An 8,851-nucleotide genomic window follows, 5' to 3' on the forward strand; every position below is an offset into this window, starting at 1 on the left:
TTCAACACCACCATTCCCCCCTCCCACACATACACACACTGGCACATTTTGAAAGAATTGGAGAGGGGAGAGAGATGTTATTTATGCAATATCAGTTTCTCCCAAGAGGAAAACATTTTGAAAATTTCATCTTTGTAAAGAAAGAAATAACATAATACGTCTCTAAAAATCAAACATTTATTCAGTTTTCCATAGTCTTCACATCAACATGGTGTTTTCATAACAAAGTTGGTTATAAGCCCCTTACCTTCTGTGTGCTAAAATGAATGTGTGGATTTCTGTTTAGCTAAAAAGCTGCACTTTCTAATAGGTGGTGGAAGTGGGGGAAGGTTTCCCAAATGCAAAGAAATAGTGATAGAAAAAGGAAAGCTTAATAGGATATGCTTCCCAGAAAGAAGCGATATTAATAAGGACAGGTACAATATGTGATTGGATGTGGGATGAAAAGAATGGAACACATAGGAAAACAGGACGACTGGCTGACTAACCCTGGTTATACTGTGCTGCCACATTTTGCTGCAGCTCTTATTTGTCTTCTTTACAGTAATACCAATCTGTAAAAGTTGGAATGGCCCTATATACATCATGCCCATGTTGCCTTAGGAAACTTTAATGAGGCTCAGACAGTTTGATAGATGTCTGTGCCTGTACACTGGTTTATAACCTACTTGTTCAGGTTAAACATAGAGAAACTCTGCCAATATTATCCCCTATTACTCCTGCCTTAAGTGCTTGGGCTGTTGCAAATTCTGGTCTCTTCTTTGCTTCACCTGCCAGTGAGAAGATATACATAAAGCGAAGTGCAAAATTCAAGATTTGTTCACTTCTTTGCTAGAACAATAATTTCCAAGTCCATCTTTAATTAGGGAGCCACAATGAACTACAGAAGTTCATTATAATGAACCTCTGCTGTAGAAGAATCTCTGCTGTAGACATGAGAAGCGAAATATCAGTGATTTGTACTAAGCTTTAATTCATTATGATTGTTTAGCTGTGTGAATACAGCTAATTCTTTAAAAATAGTGATGATCTGGTTGATGATGATAATGATGATGATAAAATAGGTGAAAATATCAGACAACAGATTTTCCTCCTGTCAATAAATTTTCTCTCTTTAAGGTCATACAACACATTTCCAGCAGTTCCATTAGCAATTCAGCTCTCAGTCAAGCTACACCTGCAGGTTTGAGACAGATGCCCCAAGTTTTTCAAATTCCATTATTACCAAGGTAGGAAATGCATGCAGCGTGTGATATTTTGAAGCCTTTCAATCTGTTTATCAGCAGTTGCTGTAGAAGTTGTTTGTATTTCTTTCTGTATAATGAAGAAAAGTGTGGATTTATTCGTGCACATCCTGCAAGTTGCGGTGCTTTGGCTTTGCACTTGTATGCCCTGGCAAGTGATATCCTTCCGTGCAACAGCTCCATTGCTCTCACCCACAGATGCTTCAAGGAACATTTTGGGGAAATATTTTGCTATCCAGACCAGATAAGACCACTGATCTTTCTTTTCTGAGTTTCCCCAGGCATTGCAGACCAAATTTATCTCATTCTCCTCAGTTTTTTGTGAATTAATTTATGGATGGACAAAGATATGAAAATCTGACCTCATTATATAATTTCTTTTTAACATTCTGTTGGTTGAGAAGGAATACAAATCACAATCTCTTAAGTGGGACTAATATACTACCCTGAAAGGTTAGAAAGCCTGACTATAGGTCAGGTATATGTATTAGATCCCTTTTCTCAAACTTGGCAACTTTGCCAAATGTGTGAAATTTAAGCTCCTGAATTCCCCAGCCACCATGCCAGAAGGACAATTCTGTGACTTGAAATCTATACATCTTAAAATATAGAATGTATTATATCCTAATCAGGGATGTGATGTCATATATCTTGTTCCATGTAGCTGATGTTTTCCAACAATGGAAAGGGGTGGAGTATTATGGTTCTTATTTTATTGTTGTAAGCTGCCCCAAGTCATCTATATATGAGTTGGATGGCCATACAAATTTAATTAACAAACAAACAAGGTCCATAGTGAGGATCTTGTTTTCCTATTCAGTAGAACTACTAATGTTTGGCTGCAACTGTCCAGACATCCACTACATACATACATACATACATACATACATACATATACATACATGCATACATACACACACACACACACACACAAACACAAACACTACATACATACATACATACATACATACACACACACACACAAACACACACACACACACACACGGAGGAGAGGTGTACACATACACACACCAGAGAGAATCTCAAGTCCACACTGTGCACAGACAATTTGTAATGGTGTTTGGTATTGATTTGAGAGCCAGTAGAAAGAGATGCAGCCTAGGGAATGATCAGATAAAATGGGTGGGAACATGCAGCTGCATAATAGGCATAAAAAGACCCAAAAAAGTTGCGCCCTAAACTTCTGAGACTTAGAAAGACAGCAGAGGATTTGTACTTTCAGAATTACAAGATTATCTTAATGTAATCTTACAGTAAAGTAGAATAAGATCATCTTGTCATGCTTTTCTTTTCTGGTTTACCTGGTAGAGCAAACAAGAGAAAGAATCAGAAACAGAGAGAGAGCGCGCGAGAGACAGACAGACAGACAGACAGACAGACAGACAGACAGATCTTCTGTTTTCTTGCTTCACTTTCCTTCTTTTCAGATTATTTGCTTTGTCCCCTTGTTTGCTCCACCCTCTGGTCCTAATTTCCTGCTTCCTTCTTGCCTTTGGCCATGGGAATCTAAGAAAAGTCAAGATGGTGCCCATGTTGATGAGGCCATTTTGTGTCTGTTTTGTGTGTATCTGGACTCTTGTTTTCTTTTTGCCATGATCTGGAAGGGGCCCTTTTTCTTCCATTTAACTCTTTAGTGAGTGTTCATTTCTTTCCTCCACAAATGAATTGTGCACAGCTTCTGTTTCATTTTGCATTCTTGAAAGTAAGATAAGGAAATAAATAAGGAAAAGGAAATTGGGTAATTAGATCTCTGATTAGCTTTTGGCTTAATTTTTGGTAAATAGCCTACTAATCTTTGCAACAAGTATTTCTACACAAAAGCTTCTCTAAGTTCATGGAAGATTATACTATTAACTAATATATTTTGTTCATTTTCTACCTGCAATTTGCTCAGAGTTGGAAACATTCAGTGACTAGATTTTGAAAATAAGGTATGCCAATTAATTAAACAATTATTTGCAGCGATTCTGGTACAAGATGTAGAGCTTTGTTTGCCTTTGGTGAAATTTAAATAAAAAGTAGCAATTTTAAATTTAATTATACTGTATAGTAAAAAAATAGTGTTAATAGATTTGTATCATAGGGACCATATTATAAAAAAATTTAAATGCCTTTTAACAATCTGTAAGGAAGATTGTAAACAATACATGATAATAAAATGTAATGCACAAAATGATTGAAATGCTGATAATTGGGAACAAATTGACAACTATTCACAAAATGAGGATTGGATGATAAAGGCAAATATACTGTACTTGCACTGATTAACTGATTTGCATATATAACATGATTAAATAAAACCTAAACAATTGATTTTGTCAAGCTTTGTTCAATTTTGTCTCTGAAGTTTCTGTATTTCATTTCACTTTATCCAGTCAATTCATTCCTCAGTCTCTAATAATGTATATATACATCTATATCTTTCTATGAGTATGCAATTTAGGACAACTCTTGCGACATCTGAATAGTGGATTGTAGTCTACTGTTAATGTAATAATCTTGATTTTAAATGTCGTTAAAACAACAAAATAGCTATTTCTCCCACCCTAATCCTAACCCACAGTTAGAGCTGTTTTTTCTACTTTGACAACTTGGTATAAGGAAAGGAGATGCACATTTTTAAATACTTTTCTAAGTGGACCCCGAATTAGTGCATGCTGTTTTCATTCTTCTTATTTAATCTTTACAACAATCCTGTGAGGTAGGTTTTTCTGATACATAGAAAGTAACTGTAGTTTTTGTGATAACACAGGAATCCATAAATTTATTCTCCAATGTATGGGAGAAGTACTTCAGATCTAATTTTGATGCTCTCACACATATTAGACATTTTGCAGCTCTTTTGTAATTATCTTCTGATCTTATGTCTACAAATCCTTTTACCTTCTTTGATATCCATAATCTTTTTTTTAGCTTTTGATAAAATACTTCATTTATTAGGAAATGTTTCAACTTGCACATCAGTTCTGGATATCTATGGGCGATTTCCCTTTTAAAAGCCTTTTGTCTTTCAAATTTGAACATGCTAATTATCAGTGTTCAAAGAAATCAGTCAAATCTTATGATAATTTATTGGTTTAACATGCTGTCAAGGACCAAGGCAAATGAACTTTGGAGCTGGTGTTAAATCTATGATTCTACATATATTCCTATGCTCTTATTTTCAGAATCCGTCTTCTCTGATCTTGCTTCCAAAGGATGCTAGGCATTTCAAAAACATCAGGAGCAGTACAAAATCTCCATTTATGTTTTATGGAATATTTTATATTTTAAATGCTAAATAGTGTTATTCCCCACCCTTTCCTCCTCTTCTGCTTTCTCTTCAGAATCTTCCCCTAATATTTCTACTGCAATAATTTTTGTACATGTGGGAGCAAGACGAGCAAATGAATAAATGTGTATCATGACCTTACATTGCAAATCATATGATTTATGGGAAAAAAATGGTGAATTGAAGACAGCTCTGTTAAAAGTGAGCCAAGGACTACGGTAAGGAACAAAGAGCTGGTGAGTAGACCTAGTCTTGGAACCTTTATGGACAAGGAGGGGACAGGAAATTGCCCATTTGCCTTCTGAACAGTTGTTCCTAGTGAGCAGGCCAGAAGACAATAATCCCTTGAGTACTGAGAGATAATCATAATAGTCATTTTGTTCAAAAGATGGTCAGCATCTTTTAACGGACACTTAAGTTTTTCAAATTTTCTTTTGTAATGACTTTTTTCTATAACTGAGACTCAAAAGAAGATAATTATAGATGTGTTTATAGATAATGGATGGGGTATAGGATGAAGATATCATTGGTTGTAAACTAAGAGAAAGTAAATGGTTACAAAAATTGTTTGTATTTGGAATGAAGTTCAATAGAATTATTTATATAATTCTTTTGCTCTCTACACTATCCTTATGTTCTTATCATATCCTTATATGTTCTTTATCTTTTCTTTCTTTTTCTTTCTATTTCTATGTTTTTCTTTTTCTTTTTCACTCTTTGTATTCTTTGTTTGCATTAGATTTTACTATTGTAATTATAATCCTTAATAAAATTATATATAAAAATGTAAACAACATGATTTACATATTGATCCAATTAAATCATGGTAGTGTGATACAAAATTCCTCATTTTTCACCTTTGTATTTTGTAAATTGGCACTATTATTGTCCTAATCCAGTTTTCTCTTTTAAAATCCTTAATTTTAAAGGCTTTCCTCTTTTTAAAAAATGTCACCACATGCTGATACTTTCTGGCATATTTACAATAATATTCTAGTCCTTTCCCGACTTTTTACCTGGCTCTTCTTTTGGGTCTACAACAGATCCGACTCAAGTATCAAAGATTCTGGAATTGTTGACTGGAAATGATTGGCCATTATTTCTTTCCGGATTATTTTGAACTTTAATTTGCAACCCAGAAATCTCCTGGTAAATCCCCAATTCAAAAAGTAACTGGCCAGACTTTCTTAACCTTCTTAGATCAATTTAGAATCAAGGTCACCTAGTGTCTTCATTCTATTAAAGTTTACTTTTTTGTTGTTATATAACTCTCTCATCTCATCTAAGCTTATGAATCTATCAGCTTTATTTCTTCCTCTTCTTTATCAAAAAAGCTTTCCATTTATTCAGCAGGAAGACCTTTTCACATAATAGCAGTAAAGAGCTTTTAGGATCTTTGTATCATCAGTATCCATATATGAATGCCATTCATTGGGATGGGGGGGGAGTCATTTAAAAAAAAGTGTCCTAGCCAAACAGATAGAAGGAAATCGAAAGGAGCTTTTAAAGCCCATGCTGGTCATTTAATCATTTCTGGTGGTTCTGGAGAATCTTGATCCAAACCACTCTTCCTAAATAGGGAAGATCTATTACCACAAACAGATTTTAAATGTGAACATTTTCTCATCTACAGGAAGTTAGAAAGAAGAAATAAGATCCCAGACTAGAATAAAAGTTGCTCATCATCCTTTTTTTAATTGTTCCATTTAAAAAAATCAGATTCTTTCAAATATAATACCTTGCATGCCTTGCAATGAAGTATGACTTGTTGTTATATTTTATATTTATTACAACAAAAATTATAATTAATAATTATTAAGAGGAACAGAATAAATAGCTACCTAAAATAAAAAGAAGATAGAAATGAGCCAAAGGGATAAAGAATAAAATATAAATCAATAAATGAAGACCTTACAATTATAATAAAATCTAAAATTCATCGTTTCAAAAACTAGGTTTATTATTTCCTCTCAAGAAATAAGTATAAATCTCTATTAAAAACTCTGAACAAAATAGTAATATGGGTATCTCACTGTTTGTCATTATCCCAAGGGTGAATGCATGTAATCATGTAAAGGGAAAAAAGGGAAGAAGATTTGCAGGAGAGAACAAAACAGAGCAAAATCTAAAAAGAAAGCAAAATCAGTAAAAGTAACATTGGGAAACTACATAAATTCCGTCCTGTTATAACCAACTGATGATGGCTCAGTGTGTCTGAGTTTGCCTTGTATTGTGAGTTCAGATATATAAGGGAGATATTCCTACCTAAATGTCGTCAAATATCTGCACTGTTAGTTTTGTTGTCCTGTTTGATTTTAAAGTCTCATAATCTCAGTAAAGATCTCTTTTCCAATGTTGAGTTAAACTTGTCCTCGTGGCCATATGTCTTAATAAATTGTGATGTTTATTTATTTATTGTTCTGGAGCAAATACTAATAGCAAAAAGTGAAGATTTAATTAAATTTTTAATTTTTTTTTAAAATAATGCTTTGTATTTTTCCCAGTACTTTTGAGGGCTTTTTTACTTGACACCTTATATGACAAAATATTCCTTCTGTATCACAATCTTTCCAAGCATTATATATTATATGATTTACCTATTTTCGCATTGATGGGACTGTCTGTAAAAAAATTATATCGTTTTTACTGAAGTTATAATATGGATGAATTTTATTGAATTTCCTACATTATTGCATTGCAATTATTTCTTTAACTTTTATATCCACATTATTTAACTTTCATATCCACATTATTACATACCTTTTTTTAACCAAAAAGGTGTCGGTCAATTGTCATCATTGTGCCCACTACTCAGTGCCTAAGGATCCTAGATTTCTGTTTTTTTGAGGATTAAAGAATATGTATTTTCTTGTGAAAATATCCTAGTGTTGAAAACTAGATGCTTTGGCATTCCAATGGAACTTCCTGAAAGTGCAGAAAACACCCCTCTAATTTTGCATGGTGATATTCATTCCCAGGCTTATTTACTCTCTAAAGCTGTAGTAGATTGTCTGTGGTACACTTTGACAAAGTGCTGCATTTCCTAAAAACGAGTTGTTCCTTTTTAATGGTCTTCATGCAAACATGTCAACCAGACTCAATGAATAGGTAAACTTGAAAATGCTTTATTGAAGTCACTCCACGAATACAGTTTTTATTAATAATATGAAACTTTGCTGTTTTTGGCCAGTTTGCTTTGACAAAAAGTAGGGGAAGCTGTTGTGGCTTCACATGCTCATTTCAAAGTAGCAAATAAATGTGAAAGGATCTGTAGGTGGATTGCTTCATTAAGCTGCACAGCCATAGAATAAAAGAGGTGAAAATAGGAAGACTTGTTTCAGTGCATCACCACCGTATTTGACCTTTATTGGTTCTTGCTGCCAGAGAAGTGGTATTTTGAGCTTAGAGAAAGGGTGAGGTGGGGTTTATATTTTTTCTGTCATGGTTTTTGTTAGTGTTGATCCTTGTTAGGGGAGAAATACTGTAACTAGACCGTATATGCTGGTAGTCAATTACGCAATTGATCCAGCATCATATATATTTCATGTTTCCTTTCTCCATATAAAAATTGAAATGCAAACATTTCACAAAGTTTTACTGTTTTTAGTGGGGTTGTTCTTCTGCTTCCTTGCCTTTTTCTTCTTTGTTCTGCAAATGATGCTTTCCACATCTGATTAAATAAGCTATGCGCAATTTTCCAGACCAAAAGCTAGATTGATCCTTTGACTACTGGGGGTTATGCTCCAAAACTAATGGGAAGGATCAGGGAGGGAAATGATTTAACCTTCATTGAAATTCAATAAAATGCTGCATAGTTAATAAGATTAATTTCCAGTTATGTATTTATTAATTTTTATGCATTATCATCTTGAAAATTATGTTTGGGCAATAACTTCCAAATTTTTCTAGGCCCACACTCAATACTGACCAAATAGAGCAAACTTTTATATGACATTTTGGCAATTTAACTGATTTTTCAGATGCATTTATATTTGCCACAATAATGTAATAAATAGGTTTTAGGGATAAGTCATTACATAATTAAAGAAAATAATTTTAAGTGTGCTATATGCCATTTAATGTGTCAAAGATGCTTTTCTAAAAGGCAGCTGGACTTCCTTGTTTTTTTCTTTTGAAAATGTTTCATTTCTCTTCCAAGAAGCTTCTTCAGAACTGGAGAAGCTTCTTAGATGAAAAATGAAACATTTTGGAAAAAGCACTTTTGAGACAACCATGACTTGGATGATTAAAAATCATCATAGGCATGCTCTTTAATGATTAACAAGATGGCCAGGATTTATTTTTTTAGACAAAT

Source organism: Thamnophis sirtalis, unplaced genomic scaffold (assembly GCF_051295495.1).
Source record: "Thamnophis sirtalis isolate CommonGarterSnake01/CBP01778 unplaced genomic scaffold, rThaSir2_p1.2 scaffold_4, whole genome shotgun sequence".
NCBI lineage: Eukaryota > Metazoa > Chordata > Lepidosauria > Squamata > Natricidae > Thamnophis > Thamnophis sirtalis.